Below are 17,846 nucleotides of genomic sequence, written 5' to 3'. Positions count from 1 at the left end.
TGTGAATATAACAGCATTGTTTTCTAATCTGTTGATATGGTTTAGAAGAGATTATTGACTTGTCAGTGTAAAGTTACAGCTTCAAGTGTGCTGTTCTTTCTACCCTGATTTTAAGTTGAGGGTAGAGAGGGTTAGCTGCCAGGAAGGGGTGAGTAACTGAGTAATGTTGTCTGCCATTACTATCCCTGCCTTCGAATTCTGACTTTATCCAAAGGATATTAGAATTCTGCTATCTTTACTATGCTATAATTACTGGTTTTTGAATGGCTATGTAACTATCATCATTTACAAAACTTGAGTCTATGATCCCGATGAGGGCCTATTTATCAAAAATTGATGACAATTAATGATTAACTTTCTGGAGTTGCTCCTTGATTACCTTCCAGAATGGATTCTTCAGATCTGAGCTATTAAATATGCTATAGTTTAGCATTTTTCCCCTGTGATATATGTTTGGCTGTATACTAGAACTGTGGCATTCACTGTACGTGTAGGTCTCTATTTAGGTACTGCAGGAGCAAAGTCTCTTGCTCTTAGAAAACATACTATTTTGGAAATAGGCAACAAAAGTAGCACTTGTATAGTGAGAAGTGTTATGGCAGAAGTAAAATGAAGTTTTTCAGAGAGCATAAACAAAGGAACTTAAATTTTGAGTAAGGAATTGAGGTGTGATATACCAAGAGAAAATAGTATGCCAAAGTATAAATACATGGATACCATTTAATAGATGATTATAAATTAGAAAATATCAGAGCCATAAAATGTGTATAGAATGCAGATGACATTGCTGTAAGGATATAGAATTTTATTATGCTGACATTTGCAGGCGAAGGTATTAAAGAAGTAGACCAGTCATATTAAATCCTCATTTTTTTTTAGCAAAATTGTTCAGCCAGCCAGGTGAGTAAAAATGGAGTAAAACCTAAAAGTAGGCACTGTATGGAAAGAATGAGTAAGCAACATAGGACAATCCAAGACAAATAACTATCTGTACCAAAGTTATGCCAGTGTTTGACAGGCAGGAGGAGACTGGAAGAGATTTGGTAGTATTCGAGGCAGGTTTTCAAAAGTATGTTAGGAGGAAAAGCAGTATTTTATAGGGTGATGAACCTAGAATCTAGGGGTCCTATAAATAAATTTCTTAAAGTAATATCTAAGCATTACATTTGTGTGCATGCACACTTTACTGGCTTACTGGGGAGAAGTCCATAGATCTATCTGATCGGTGTGGGGTTTGTGTGTGTGTGTGTGTGTGTGTGTGTGTGTTAGTTAGGGTTTTACTGATGTGAACAGATACCATGACCAAGGCAAGTCTTATAAGGACAACATATAATTGGGGGTGATTTACAGGTTGAGGTTCAGTCCCTTATCATTAATGCCAGGAACATGGCAGCTTCTGGGCAAGAATGGTGTAGGAGGAGCAGAGAGTTCTACATCTTCTTCTGAAGGCTGCTAGAAGACTGGTTATTAGGCAGCTAGGAGGAGGGTCTTAAAGCCCGCGCCTACAGTGACACACCCACTCCAACAAGGCCACACCTCCTAATAGTGCCACTCCCTGGTCCAAGCATTTCACACCATTACATTTGGTGACAGACAGTGTTCTGGTATGCAAGCCTAGGTGCTCTGAAACCCTTCTGCCTCATCTGGAGGTTGATCCACTGGTTGGATCTCAGGTGTGCATTGTTATGCCTAACTCATCAGCTTTAAATCATATTTTCAAGCGAATTTATAATGGTCTAGTACTATTTCTAGGCTTCCATCTTGTGTGTCTGTGTACATAGTAATATTGTTGCCTATAATATGGAGGCCTAAAAAAGTAGAAATAAGGAAAATAAAATAATTGTTTTTAGGGTAAGGATATTGTTAAGGAATTAAAATGTAACTTATAAAACAATCGTATCAGTCAGTAAAGGGCGGAGGATCTGAGTTGGTATCCCATGAAAATGCTGCGGGCAGAGACAGAAGGATCTCTGGGGTTCCCTAGCCAACTAGTCTAGCCTAGTAGGTGGGCTCTGGGTCAGTGAGGAGTAGATAGATAATCCTTTAGCTTTTATGTGTTCACACTGAAAGCGTAATCACCTCAGACCTTTACAGGCATCATTAGATAAGCTTCCAGTTTGTTATTCTTCTGCTCTATCGTCTAAGTGCTGTGAATACTGCCATGTATACCCAGAGTGGTCGAGGCCGTCCCATCCTGTCTGGATGTCTCTCTCCCATCCAGTCTCAGATCTGGCCTATCATTTGTATTTTACTTTTAAAAATTAAGTAGTTTTGAGACATGTGCTTCCTTGTCTGGTATGGAACTGGCTATCTAGAGCAGGCTGACCTCTCAGAGATTGCCTGGCTCTGCCTCCCAAGTGCTGGGATTAAGAGTATCTGACATCACATCCAGCCCTGTTGTTTTTTATTTTTAGGAACATAATGATGTGAATATTTAAATTTGCTTATTTAAAGCAGCCATTAGTATTGACATTCAAAAAAAAGTTAGAGCCAGACTCTTTTGTCTCCCTGACACCCTCTCTGCATGTGTGAGTGCGTGCATGCACATACATGTGTATCATCAGTATGTGCATCTACACCCAAGTTAATTTTCTGTTAAAATTTAATCTGTTTTGGTTATTTTTCTGACCTCATGAGTCAGATTATAATCTGAGAAAATGAAAATGTCAGTGTTTGAATTCCTGATGGCCATACTAATATAAGCATTAGACTCCTAGTTATTAATAAATGTATTGATTATATCTACTTAGCTCTCTTCCTAGTATTTTAAACATTATTTCCACTTTTGGTCCTTTTCAGGTATAAGATAGTAGATTTAAGTTTTCTAGATTTATATATTAGAAATAAACTTGATGAGGTGACCGGAATAATATTGAAACCTTGGCTTTTATACCAAAGCAAGGTTACATTTTGATCTAGACAAGGCTGTTTTGGTATATTTTTCCCCACACTCTCTTTTCAGATTGAATTACTGATTCCCCTCCCCCCTTGTTTTGTTTGTTGTGGTTTTGATGTTTTTTTTCCTTTCAGCTAAAGGAGCAGCCCAGTGGTTTTCAAGAAGTGCCAAAGTGCACTGACTGTCTCATGATGACTGGTGCCTCAGGGAGGGTCATGATTCCTGGATACAGGATCGACCTGATCCTGGATGTCACTTCAAGCAGTCATTTCGTGGGGAAAAGCCTTGTCTAATGGCTAGCCTTCCTCAAAAGTCTGATGCTAGTCATCTCGGAAGGCCTCAGAGAAAGCCTTAAAGGTGAGCAGAGTAGAGTGTAGTTCTCTCTGGGGACTGTGCCTTTTTGTTGAAGAATCTGATTCAACACAGAATGATAACCCTAACCTGATTGATTATTCAGGTCCACTTGAATTGGTAAATTAACCTGAAGCTTAAAAATTTGTTGTTGATGATGATCAGACCCCAACTTTTGAGTTACTAGAGACTATCTTCTGAGCATAACAGCTATATAGGGAGGGATTTGCTATTTCCCACACAATTCAGAGCTTTAGCTTAATATGTGTCTCTTTAAAGGACATATCCTTTCTGTTGTAGCTAAATGATATCTCGATGTCAACATTGCATCGAGTCGTTAGTTACAAATAGAATTATAAAACTTAGTTTGTGAAGTATTCTTTTTAGATCGTATTCTTATCAGATCCTGAGAATCAGGCAGTTAAGTTAAGCTTCAGAGGTTGGTTAGGACAAGTTTACATTTGACTTCTTTTCTACCATGTTTTATGGGTTTTTTTTTTTTTGTTGTTGTTGTTGTTTGTTTTTTTTTTAATCATAGTTATTGCTGGGCATGGTGGTGTATGCCTGTAAATGCCAGCATTGGGGAGGGAGGAGGATTATCAATTTGACTACTACATAGTATGACCCTGTCTCGAAAGAAAAATGAAAACAAACCAAATGAAAAGCAAGCACAGTAGTTATGAAGCAGTTCGTATCTTATTACATTGAATTTGAAGAATATTAGTACTGCCTCCTTGATCAACATCTTTCCTCACCATTTAAATGTTAGTTTTAATTTAGATTACTCTCTCTGTAATGTGAAACACTTACAGAACCCAATAATCATTAATAACCTCTGTTTCTGAATTTAAGTTAACTGAGAGGACTTGAGACCTTGAGGACTTGGGACTTATATATATAAATATATATACATATATTTATTTATATATATTTCTCAGGACTCATAGCTCATTGTAGCATGCTTGTAGATAGTTAGGAGGCCCTGGATTCAATTTCCATCATTTTGGAGGAAAAAATCATGTGCATAATCTCTGTGCGTATATGTTCTGAAATTTGTTTTCTGTACAACAAGAGCTGTGATTATATACCAGAGATTTGTGTTCTATATTGCTTTTTGTTGCTTTGATGAAACACTTACTGACACCAATTTTGGGAGTTTATTTCATATTATAAGTTATATCCATCACTGAAAGAAGCCAGGGCAGGAGCTCAAGATAGGAACCCAGAGGCTGGAATTGAAGCAGAGACTAAAGAGGACCGCAGTTTACTGGCTTACTGCCCTTGACTTGCCTCCCTAGGCTTACATAGCCATTTGTTCTCTGCAGGGCAGGCCTGTCTGCCCAGGGATGAGACTTCAACAATTGGCCTGGGTCCTACCATATCAATTAGCAATCAAGAAATTGCCCCTTAGACGTGCCCACAGAACAGTCTGATGGTGGCAGTTCCTCAAGTGAGATTCCTTTTTTCTGCTGTGTCAAGGCGATAATTAAGAATAGCTTTCATAGTTTACAATCTTTTTGACTGAAGTACTAAATAGTGCCCCTAGAGCTGGCATGGAGATAAGAGTACCCACTCTTGAAAGTCTTCCTGACCACCATACATGGACTGTGGCACATAGACATGCATATATATGCACATACACATACAAAATGTATAATTAAATTAAATTTTAAAAAAAGGGTAACCCATTTTCAGCCCACATGGTCTTTATTAGAATTACTGAATTCTGCTGTTCTAGGAAAGAAGCACTCAATATATTAAGAACAGTATATGAAGGAGTAAATACTGGTGTGTTCAGTACAGTTTTGTTTTCAGAGATACATTGGGCTGCAGTAGACTTTGGACTATAGTTTGGGGAACCCTGAAATGTTCTTTATTTTGTATTCCATTGCTATAGACCATTGGGGTTGTGTTACTTGTGTTGCTTGTTGCTGTAAAAACAGAAGAGTGGGGGGTTGGGGATTTAGCTCAGTGGTAGAGCGCTTGCCTAGCAAGCGCAAGGCCCTGGGTTCGGTCCCCAGCTCCGGAAAAAAAAAAAAAAAAACAAACAAAAAACAGAAGAGTGGCGGAACCATTTCTGCGTGCGCAGCCTGGTTGTTGTTCGCTCCGCTGCGACAGGCCATTGGAACTAATGCTGATTTATCTCAGATTAGTATCCCGGCGGCTGTCTGCTAGTTGTGAACTCTTTGGTTCCAGCTATCTGGTAAAACCAGTGCTCTAGAAGTCCAGCGGTGGCTGGCCAATTGTGGCTCCCTGCCACGGACTCTGCCCATGGTCCCAGCAACCGCCCCCTCCCTGGTAGTTAAAGTATAAACTCCCAACTGCCCGGTAAAATCAGGACTCAACAAACTGTCACCAGAAATCAGATTTATATGTTAAATTCTCACTCCACAATACATCCACACAGTAAACTCACAACCAATTGATAAGGATATAAAGCACCCACCTAGATAAGATAAATTTGCTTACAGAAACCCATCCCAGCTACCTTGGCAATTCAAGACCACCCGGATCTGGACATCCTTCCCCATCTCCATCTTGATTCTTCCTTTCTTCTCCTTCTCTCCTGCCTTATAAAAGCTTTGTCCCTGCCTTATTTTTTACTGTTCAATCATGGCTTTGACCTAACTTGTCTGCCTTCATCTGCATAATGACATCAACCTACATTAATTCCACATCAGCTTTGGAATTGTCTTCATTCACACTATTACTCTTTAATGCAGCAAGCAGAAGAACACTAGTAGCTAGAATATACTCAGGTTTTATTGAATAAGTAACTGTAAAACTGCGCTGTAGTTAGGTACTAGGTCTTCAGGCAGTGAATCTTTTATGTGCTGGACTTGTGAGCTCCTAGTAGGTTGTTTCAGTTTGAGAGCTTATTATTAAGTTCAAAAATGTTACTTTACAGTCTTTTCAGGCATTGCCCTTTACAACACCCTCCCCCCTCCATTTCTTTTATTTCTGGATAGTAGAATTTTGAATTGAACTTCGATTTTTGTTTTTGTTCTAAATGCATTTTCTTTTCTCCTGAGCACAGTGGCAGATGCCCATAATCCCAAGACGCTAGAGTTAGAGGCAGGCAAGGGAATCTCTGTTAGGTTGAGGCTAACCTGATCTGTGAGCTCCAAGCGACTACACTGAGACCCTTTTTTCCCCCCTTCCACCACTCTATCCCCACTGTTTCCTAATTCCCCTTTCTCTTATACCTGTTTTCGTTGTTTGGGGGAATTTTCTTCAACTGACTTACTAACCTGCTTGACTTTGTTAAGGGCCGTGTGTGTGTGTGTGTGTGTGTGTGTGTGTGTGTGTGTGTGTGTGGTATGCATGTGCACAGTTTTTAAATATGTGTGTACTTGTGTGGGCATGCATGTGGTGGCTACAGGTTGATGTTCGAGCGTCTTCCTCCCTTGCTTTCCACTTTATTTTTTTGAGACAGGGCCTCTATGGAACCTGGAGTTGTAATTCAGTTGGACTTCCTGTCCAGAAAAATACAGGAATCTGTGTCTGCCTAGCAGTGGAATATAGGTATGTGCTGCTGTGCTTGACACTTTACTTGGACTCAGAGGATTTCAGGTCCTCACGCTTGCATGGCAAGCACTTTACCAACTGAGCTATTTCCTCAACTGTGTGTGTGTGTGTGTGTGTGTGTGTGTGTGTGTGTGTGTGTACATTTGAGGAGAAATTTTCATAATAGAATTAATCATTTTGAAGTGAACAATATTTGGAATTTTTGTATATAAATATTGAATATGTGTACATACTTTTTTTTTTTGTGTGTGCAATGTTGGGTATTGAACTCTGGGCCTCACATGACTTCTGTAGCAAGCTCTACCATTGAGTTACAACCCAGACCCATTCCCTCATCTTTTCTTTTTTAGTAGATTTATGCTTGGTACCAATGAAATGTATAAATCCTAGGATAAACAGATAATCTTTCACATACAACCAGATAATTTTGGTTTGGATATCCTTGCCTTTAGATTTGCTGTTCTTAGCAATAATTAGAAAAGTTCTAAAAATTGAGATTATTGGAAAGCAAAACCTTAGAGGATGGATGTTGAGGATCTTTGCTCATGATCCATAAAATGAAATCCAGAAAGCAGAGAACCCAAAAGAAGGGAAGTGTCTGTTGGGAAGGAGGAAACTGAAATAAATCTGTAAGGACCTAGTATACTGTAGTTCTGTATTCTGGTTTGTTTTGGATAAAAGACCTAACTAAGATAATATTGTATTTGAGAGCTGAACTTTAAGAAATGTGAAGACATTAAATTCTTTTTCGAATAATTTCTATCTTTATTACCTAAGCAAATCTGAGAAACTGGGACTGGAGATATTAGCTTTCTGTTTCAAGTTACATAAGGACATATACATTCTTGCCCTTCCTATAGCAGCAGAGTGCCTTGTTTGCTTTTTGAGACAGGGTCTCATGTAACCTAATTGGATCTCTTGCCTCTGCTTTCCGAATGTTGGGATTACAGGTGTGTGTTACTCGCTACCATACAGGGTTGTTTTCTCTTTGAATGCATATTTTCTCCAGTAACAAATGACAAATTAAGAAGCCTCTAGTTCAGAGGTTCTCAAACTGGGGTCGTTTATCAGATATCCTGCATGTCAGATAATTACATTATAATCATAACAGCAAAATTATAGTTATGAAGTAGCAACAAAATAATTTTATGGTTGGAGGTCACCATAATATAAGAAGCTGTATTTAAGGGTCACAGTATTAGGAAAGTTGAGAGCCATTGCTCTGGTTGAATCTTGGCAGATTATTTTTTTAGTTGGTTTACTGATCTAATTGGAAAACAATAACAACAACAAAAACAGATAGATTTGTATTTTAAAGATAGGTCTAATTAGGTAGTAGTTCCGGAAGTAGAGTGCCTTGCTTATGCTGTGCTGGTCTCAATTGCTTCTCTTTGGTGGATAGTTGATGACAAATGGGTTTATTTTACAAAACATCTTGCAACCAAGGTTTGACTTTGAAGAAAAGCAGCAGACTTGGAGAATGAGAGGCTTCCTTATATGAAGGTTACTCCAGACTTAGGCAGGACAACTCCTATCAGCAGTCATCAAGTAGAACGTCACAATTTAACCAATATCTGTGTGGGTTACATTGAGATTGAAGGGGGAAGGAGAGATTAAGACTCAGGTAAAGATCTGGAATCAAAGGAATAATAAAGAAATTCTACTTTAAAAACTTGAATGTTTCTTTGTTTTCTTGTGTAATGTGTTCAAAGCTTACATTTTTGCCTCATGCTTAAAATTGGGTCAGGTTTCTCCTGGGTTTAGGAGTAATTTTTCCTATTAACCTCCCCCCCTTTGTCAACAGACAGAATTAGGATTTTTTTTAATCTAAAAGAGAAAATAGATTATGTATTCATATTTGTATGCACTTCAAATTTAAGTTATTTAAAGTGCACTATTCAAAGTTGTTGAAAGCCAAGTTTTGATTGTGGCTCTGCATCTAATTAGAGATCTAAATGTATTCTATCTTGTTACGAGGTTTAGTGTTCTTTAGAATGAGTACAATAATGACATCTTAAGATTACTTTGACTTTTAAAAGTCTCCGCTATCACTGAACAAAGATGAGACATTTTTAAATCTTAACAGGGGTGTAAAGGTTGTCTTTTGAGGTAGTCTGTGTGCCTTCAGAGGACTTGGTTAAAGTGGCCTGTAGCAGTTTATTTAGTCAGAAGAAATGCCTTGGTGAGGGACCATGATCTGCATTATTTAAAACCCAGAGCATAGGGTTCTGTTTTTCTAAGTCTTGAAAATTTCCAACTTTTCCAGATTGATTTATCTAACAGGGGCTTTAAATCTGCATTTAAACTTGGAATCAGGATTGGTAAATCTTACAAGAGAGTTTACTTGATGTTCTGATTGGGAATCAGCCGGGGAAGGGATGCCTTTTAATATTTTGTTATTCTTATTCATTGTTAGTGCTTATTCTCATATTTTCAACATCTTCAGTTTTCTCAGCAGTATTTATGAGCAGTCAGTGTATGAGCTTGACACATGTACTGTAAACCAGTATTTGATAACACTAGTACATACACCTGTTATCTGGTCACACCAGGCCGGTGTACATATACCTTTGTCTGGTCACACCAGGCCGGTGCATGTTCTCACAGGAGTAGATAGTAACTGAGTAGTACTGGAACTGAATATCTGCTGTAGAGTAATACCTCAAAATGACGAGCATTTTAAATTCTGCTTTAAGTTTATGATTTTTAATAGAACTATGTTGCTGAGCTTCATTGAAGAGGTGGTAATAAAAGTAAACTTTCCTTTCTGTTCTGTTTCCTTTCCACAGAAGTTTTGATTTGCATTTCCAAGTGTTTGTTCTAAAGGATAGGTTAAAAATCCTTTTATTGTTGAAATTTTCAAATGTGTACAGAAGTAAGTAAGTAAAGTGATGGATATTAAGAATCTTTGTCTAATGTCAGTAATTAGCTGTGTTTTGTTTTACAGTTTTCAGCTTACTCTGCACAGCTATTTAAGTCAGAGCCCCTAGCTTTAAGTCTTACAGAAATTTAACATAAAATTGCCTTCCTAATTCTTAAAGAGGACAAAACACAGCCCAGGTGCGGTGGCATATGCCTGCAAACTCGCACTCTACTGTAAAGGCGAGAGAGGCTTGCAGCCCGGTCTACAGAGGGAACGGGGTTCTGAGAAAGGTCACCAGTTATTACCTGGATCAGTGAACATGTACCAGTCAGGGTAAATAAATGCAGGCTAAAATTCCAGGTTTCTGAGGTTAAACTCAGAGCTTTAAGTGGTATTATAATTGTTTTAGCAACTATGAGGAATTGTTTTGAGTAGTCAAAAAATTATTTCAAGCCAGACTTAAAAATTTAAGCATTATTTTGACTTAGAGTTTACATTTGAAATAAAGCAAATACAAAATTATTCTAAAATCTGTCTACTAGAAAACACTAAGCAAAGTCTTTACATTATCATTTCTGGATATACTTAAACTATAAGGTGTTTTTAAATTTATAGTCAAGATAACTACATACTGGTACTCTGCTTAAATTTTTTTTCTTAAAATTTTTATTAGCTATATTTCTTTACTTACATTTCAAATGTTATTCCCTTTCCCAGTTTCCTGTCCATAAACCCCCATTCCCTCCCTTCCCCCTCCCCCATACAGGTATTCCCCCCCATACATCCCCCTTATTGCCCCGCCCTGGGTTAGTCCATGTATAGATTTTTGGTAGTGGTTTAGTCCCTGGAAGCTCTGGTTGGGTAGCATTGTTGTTCTTATGTGGTTGCGAGCTCCTTCAACTCTTTCAATCCTTCCTCTAATTCCCCCCAAGGGGGTCCTGTTCTCAGTTCAGTGGTTTGCTGCTAGCATTGACCTCTGTATTGGACGTGCTCTGGATGTGTCTCTCAGGAGAGATCTATATCCAGTCCCTTTCAGCATGCACTTTTTAGCTTCATCAATCTTACCTAGTTTTGGTGGCTGTATATATATGGGCCACATGTGGGGCAGGCTCTGAATGGCCGTTCCTTGAGTTGCTGCTCTAAACTTTGCTTCCATATCCCCTCCTATGGATATTTTTTCCCCTTTTAAGAAGTAGTGGGAGCATCTGCATTTTGGTCATCCTTCTTCTTGAGCTTTCTGTGGTCTGTGGATTGCATCTTGGATGGCTGAAAGGATTTGAGAAAAGCTAGACCAGTTTTGGAAAAGATTTAGACTCAAATTCTCAAACTAAAATTCTATGTGAAAGAAGGAGCTAGACATGCACTTTTATGACTAATCATGCACTATGTTTGGGATTTTAATGATGTTGTGTGTGAGCCATGTCCATAGAGGGTTTGAGCATGTCAGTACTCCTGTGGAGCTCAGAGAATAGCTTTGAAGAGTGAGTTCTTTCCTTTTACCTTTACATGTGTTTTGGGGATGAAGCTCAGATGGTCAGGCTAGTGATGATAGCAAGGCTGCCACTGCTCAGTCATCGTGCTGCTCAGGGAGAGGTTTTATGTGTGCTCAATATTAAGTTTGGTGAGCCAAAGAAATATATTAGATTGTTGCTTTTCCGTAGACTCTTAATTAATAGGTGATAGATTTGTTAGGAGAGTTAAATTAAACAGGGAATCTGATGGAGTTACATTTGCTATATGAGTTCAGTAAATGGAGAATTGTTGCCCAGCAATGATTTTTGGCTTACCAAAAATGATACATTTATAAAGCTTTTACTTTGCTTTTCTTTACCTATATGCTTTAAATTAACTTTCTGACTTAATAGTTTATGATTTGTTCCAGGTTGAATGTTTTATGCTATATTCGGAATAGTTTGGGATATAGTTAATAAACATGGATATAGTTGTATTCTTAAGAGTTGATAATATTGTACATCTTTTGAGAAAAATGTTCTGATTGTTTTGGTGGGAGATGTTTAAAACTTAGTTCACAGTGTAAGTCATGATTTATATAGTGTGGTTTTGAATGAGTTAAGTAGTTCCTATCATTTGTAGAGGTAACATTAAAGTTGTAGGGCTCAATACTAGGCTGTATGTCATTACTTTGTTTTTGGTGTCAGGTCCTTTCCTTTAGCAATCAGTCTGCTGCCTCCTTTCTTTTTCCATTGCTACTAGTTGTTTTAGTGGCCCAGCACTCCCTTACTCCTGCCTTCCTGCCTTCCCTCCCTCTCTCTTTCCATTTCTCTTTCCTTTCCTTTCCTTTCCTTTCCTTTCCTTTCCTTTCTTTTCCTTTCCTTTCTTTTCCTTTCTTTTCCCTACATTGAGAGTTAGATCTCAGGCCAAACCTATGCTAGACAAGTGTTAGTGCATTCTGTTTACAATAAACTATTCGTTTATGTTTATTTTTCAATTATGTATGGCTGTGTGGTTATGTGCACATTAGAACAGGTGCCTGAGGAGGCCAAAAAAAGGTATTGGATCCCTTGGACTAGAGTTACGGGTGGTTGTGAGCTGCGTGATATGGATGTTGGGAACTGATCTCAGGTCTTCTAGGAGATCAGTGAGTGCTCTTTTTACAGCTGAACTACATGTCTAGCCCTGCTTTTCTTTTTTAAAATTTTATTTATCTTTTTACATGAATGAATACATGAGTGCCATGGTGCATGCATGGAGGTTGTTTTGTGGGAATTAATTCTTCTGCTTTCTGTGGATTTTGGGAATCAGGCTTGGAGGCGAGCATCTTTACTAACACCTTTGCCGTCCTGGCTCTTTTCATGACTACCTTTAATCTGCCACATGTGGCAGAATTTCTCTAAAATATGCCGTTTGTGGTGTATGTTACTCTGCTGAAACTATTCCATTGTTTTCAGTTGTTGAGTAGATTCCTCAGTGCCTTCACAGTTCAGCTAGTCACATTATTAATCCTTTCATTTTCATTGAACCATATTTATTGAACAATTCATGATCTAGGACATCAGATTCTAAGATAGAATGGAGGGCAAAGTGAATAGGAGTCCTGCCTTGGGGTACTGGAGAAGATAAAAATTTTAAAAATAAGGTAGATGAAAGTAAATTTGTATTCATCATTTATTCTCCCAAAATGGAGGGATGTGAATGGTATCTAGCTCAGGCTATGAGGTATCGGGCTCTGCCTGTAGCACTGGGAACAAATTAGGGTGGAGTAAAGGAGGAATGTGCTATGAGGGCGTATAGTAACTATGTTAGCTCTAGTCAGTGACGTCATGGGTTGTTAATATGTAAAGAGAAGCCAGTGTTGTGGCTCAAATCTGCAGTTCCAGGACCTGAGGCTGAGGTAGGATTCCTATGCCAACGTAGGCTGCAGAATGAGTCTTTGTCTACGAAAAGATCTGAAGAGAGTAAGATTTATTATAGAATATATAAATGAAGATAATACCAGGTAGAGGGAGTCCTTTCTTTGAAGGGAATGTTTTTAGAATGAGAAACTGAAACAAGGCTAATGGCACCTGTAGCGTTGACAAAGGTGGAAAAGAAGTTTGGGCCTCGCTGGGCAAGGAGCTTGAACCATGCGAAGTAATGGTGGTGCTAATACAGAAGAATCAGGAGCTGGCAATGTAGCTCAGTGTGTGAGAGCTTGCCTAGCAGGAACAAGACAGGCAGTTGTCATTCAGAGTTTTGTGTAGTGGTGGGGGAAGAGGAGAACAGAAGTGTTGGAAGACCAAGTAGGCACTGCTGTTAATTTTAGCAATTTGGTCAAGGAGGTGGTATAGTAGTAAAAGAGATGACAAATCTCACAATTTAAAGAAGTATTTAGGAAATCAAATTAGTAAAAGTCACTGTCATAAATTGTATTTAAGGCTTAAAGGGCAGGAAAATGGCTTCTAAAGAACTGTGTAGATGATGATACCATTCATTTCCTGGCCTAGCGAATGCTGGAAGACTTATGGAAGAAGAGAAATTGTGACTTTAGAATGCTTAGGTTTGAGGTATCTTAGAGTCATTTAAGAACGAATGTCAGGCAGAGAATTTGGTATTCAGAGAAGAGAATTCGGCTAGGCATATTTAAGTTGAATATTATCTAAATTTAGATAGTAACGAAACCTGTGAGTAGGTGGATTTGGGCCAAGTATAAACTGGCAAGGGCCCATGATTAAGCCCTACAGATCTTCAACATTTAAAGCGTAGGTATTTGGAATTGAGGCTGGATTGAGACTAGAAGACAGGAGCAGCCACAGAAGAAGAGGGAAGCCATAGGAATTTCTCCAAATTTGATGCTGCCTGTAGTTATTAAGTGGTGTATAACATATCATCTTGAAACTTACTGGCTTACACCAACTTGTACTTCTTTGGAGCATGTGGGTCAGTGCATGCTCCCCTGGGCTCTTGGTACTGACCAGTAGCTGAGGTTCTCTTCTGGAGCTTCTCTGTCTCCATCACTCAGCAATCTGGTTCAAGTTTCTTTACATGGTTTGCATTTTCCATAAGGGAGAAATAAGCCTCTTGAAACTTAGTAAGACTTAGTTCAGATTATTTGGGGTACACTATGCTGTTTACCATAGCAACTCGTGGAGAATGGCTAAGAATTAGTGCCATTTGGGTAATTGGAGTGGGTGGGCTAGCAGACACCTAGATAAAGAAAAGTACCTGTTTTTTTTTTTTTAATACTTTCTTTAGGCTTGACCAGACTACTGATTTCCCTGCATGTTCAGCTGTTTGTTTGTCTTCTTACTAAACTTGTACCCATTTATTTTATAAGTCACTTGCTGAAGTCTACTTGAGGGTTGTAGTATTTGTTTTTATTGTTCTCTCTCCTTTTTCTACTCCCTCTTCCTCTTCCTACACCTCTTCCTCACTTTTGTCTTTTTTTTCTTCTTGGCCTCCTTTCTTTCTCTATGTCTCTGCTTCTTTTGGAGGGAAGGTATTACTCCATAACCCAGGCTGATCTCGAAATGATGGTGACCCTCCTCCTTTAGCCTTTTTGCCTGGGTTATGGGTTTGAGCAACTATGCCAGGCTTAAAGGAATTCTGTAAGTCTCTAATCTCTTCTCGTTTGCTCTTTCCTTTCTGTACTAAAGTCTAGTTTTCAGTCTTAAGTGTGTGTGTTTGTGGGAGCTGTTGTTCCTCCTCTGTCCTAAACTCCCCAACCTTCATGCAGTTGTAACTGTTACTCTTGCTTGGGATGCCTTTCTTCATTTCCCCTAGATAATTGCTTGTCTGTGCCTGGTTCTTGCTTTACTGTTGCACATGCTACAGTTCCTTACTGATGTGCTCTTGAAGGCAAGAAGTTAGAGTGTGTAACATACTACCTTTCATTAAATAACCCACAGCTTGATTTATGATCTCTATGCTGTTCTTAAAAGGTCTTACTCGGTAACAATTAGACCTAATTACATCTTTGATACCCTGCCAGGCTTATGGGCACTAGGAACCTGCAGAACTACAAAAAATGTTATGGTTTGCTTTGTTAGGTAAAAAAATTACAACAAATGATAGTCAAATTCTTTATATAGCTCAGTAAAGTGTGAATTTAAGAGGTTGTATTCTGATTGGTTCTAAATGGATTATGTCCAATGTAAGTAAATTTTCATTGTGAGTGCCGAACAGGATAGGCATCTGACAGGGAATATTTTATCCACCTTCTCTGCATTCCAGGGGTGGGTGGCTTTTGTAGCTCATTACTTTATCCTTTGTCTGGGTGCATAGGCATGCTATCTGGAGAGCTAGGTATGTGCCCTGGGTAGAGTTAAGCCTGTGTTTCTGGAGATGGGACTACTTGGTTTCAAAAGCGCATTGTTTTTAAAACTAGGTAGCCCTGACTGGCAGGGAACCTACTATGTAGAGTAAAACGACCTTCTATTCACAGATATCTGCCTGCCTTCTGAGTAGTGAGATTAAACATTCACCACCATGCCCAGCTCCCTCATACTTATTCTATAAAACTGTTTATGTCTGTATATGTGTGCCTGTATATATGTATATGTTTATATGTATATATGTATATGTTTATGTCTGTATATGTATGCCTGTATATATATATGGTGTTGAGTTGGAGGTAGAGTTCATTGAAAGGTGCTTGCACTCCAGTTTACCACTCTTACTCATTTCTTCAGTTTCATTTTGCAGATGTTATGGGGAGAAAGAAAAGAATCAGATTGTCTTTTCTTCCCTCATTAAACTAGTAAGATGGGCAGCCAAGTAAACAGGCCATTAAAGCTCAGGTGGGAGGTACGTTCTGAAAGGATATACATTTGCAATTCAGTAACAGAGCTGGTTAGCAGAGCACGCCAGAGAAGTGGAGTGTCCGAGTGTTAGTGCACACAGTAGTGTGTTTTCAGCTGGGAGCCATTTAGGTCACAACCAAGAGATGTCTACCTAGATGCCAGAGTTAGAGATTGCTGGAAAACTATTTACTTTTAATTGTTTCTGGCTTCTGTTTATTTCTTACATTCTGTAATCTAAAATGTAGATAATGTGTAAAAATAATGGTTATTTGAGATTTTATACACTTTATTTAGAAACTGAAACAGCTAAAAATATCTTGAGCACATGGCAGCTTATAACAAACAATGCAGAGGAGTCTGCAGCGGGCCTGACATCCCCTTCGGACCTGCAGGCACATACAGTGTACATGCTTATATGCAAGTAAAATGCTAATGTACAATAATATAAAATAAATCTTAAATCAATTTAAAAACTATTATCCCTGCATTTGTTTATTTGGCTTTTCATATCTTTATATATACCCGTCCCACAGTCAGACAGACAGACAGACAGAACTTTTAGTTCAATTTTAGCAAGGTCACAGACAAATAGGATCCCAGCCAATGTCAAATAAGACCATCAAGAATGGGATAAGCCAGTGAAGTACTTGCTATATAAGCATGCGGACCTGCATTTTGGAGTTGCAACAAGTCTGTAATATCAGGCCTCTAGTTACTTTTCTCACAACTGACTGGCCAGTCAATTCAGGCAAAACTTTTTGTCTCCATGTTCAGCAAAAGACTGACCAGTGAAGCTACAACTTGCACTCCATTTTACCACTCTTATACATACACACACACACACACACACACACACACACACACACACACACACACACACACGACAATCAAATAGGCTACTGCACTTTAATAAAGACAAGGTTTGAGCAGGTAATAATTAAGTTGTCATCAGCCCGTTCTGCCATTTGTTTTCTGAAAAATGTTTGGAAGTTTAGTTTTTATAAGAAATCAAGGAGTCCCAGGGGAAAGGATAATGCTACCAAGGGATTGTATTGTATTGTAAAGGCCAATAATGTGGCTATGAGAGAAGTAACTGTTACTAAGTCATGTGATTTCTCCAATTTCTAAAGTTTATAGTCTTATCTTAGATGTTCTAAATATAACTATATAACGGATTTTTTGAAGCCATTGTACAAACAGATGGTTCTGAACGTATAAGCTCACACTACAGCTTACTTTCTCTGCAAGTGTAGTAATGATAAGATTTTACCCCATTTACTTGTTATAACTACATGTAAATCTTAGTAGAATAGCGCTCAAAAGTACCATTATTATCATTCATTTTTAATCATTGTTACTTCCCATGTTTTGAGAATTAGAAAGCAAAGAATGGGAAGACACTGCTGCTCTTTCCTGTTAGCTGCAAGGGTGACTGGGACGAGTAGAGGAGCAGAGCAGTGACCCGAAAGTGCTCAGAAGAGGATTGTAGACACAGTAGGTGTTTATAATCACTAGCTCAGTTCAGACACCATATACATTTTAAATAGTTATTTTTATGAAGTTTCAAGATTTTTCTCACTTAATAAAATTAGGTCTTTTAATAATAATGTTTTAATATTTGGATTTTTAAAAGGAGTGTGTGTTTGTGTGTGTGTGTGTGTGTGTGTGTGTGTGTGTGTGCGCGCGTGCGTGCTTTCAATAATAGTTAGGTTTTACGATCCAGTGTTAGAGGTCATAAATCACACTAACGTGGACTTTAATTCTGTTTCCTCACTTACTCTGTGAATCGTCCAAAAGGCTGCTGAAGTGCTTCTATACTTAAATCTTGAAGTGGGGATCAACTGATCATATTCGTGCTTTATGGATTAAGTGAATATTATGTGTGTGGTTTAGAACAATGTAGCATCTAATATTAACACTGCAAAGGTAGCATTGTTATTCATGGCTATTTGTTCATTGCTAGGGCCTC

The 17,846-nt window shown here is 38.4% G+C and overlaps 1 protein-coding gene across 17 annotated transcripts in view; it reads left to right on the top strand.

Annotated features, from left to right (window-relative positions):
- Ints6 (integrator complex subunit 6) overlaps positions 1-17,846 on the top strand; it is a 140,478-nt gene that overhangs the window by 69,535 nt on the left and 53,097 nt on the right. For 2 of the 17 annotated variants that reach the window (XM_087586175.1, XM_087586174.1), the window contains exon 1: positions 3,031-3,253. The exons of 14 other annotated variants lie outside the window; for them this stretch is intronic. The gene's annotated coding sequence lies outside the window, so the exon portion shown is untranslated. Of the gene's footprint in view, positions 1-3,030; positions 3,254-17,846 lie in introns of those variants that run through there. One more of the 17 variants, XM_087586176.1, reaches the window with a different exon arrangement.

Source organism: Rattus norvegicus, chromosome 15 (assembly GCF_021556685.1).
Source record: "Rattus norvegicus strain SHRSP/BbbUtx chromosome 15, alternate assembly SHRSP_T2T, whole genome shotgun sequence".
Lineage (NCBI taxonomy): Eukaryota > Metazoa > Chordata > Mammalia > Rodentia > Muridae > Rattus > Rattus norvegicus.
The sequence above is the reverse complement of the archived record's forward strand: the minus strand, read 5'-3'. Positions and strand labels throughout refer to the sequence as shown.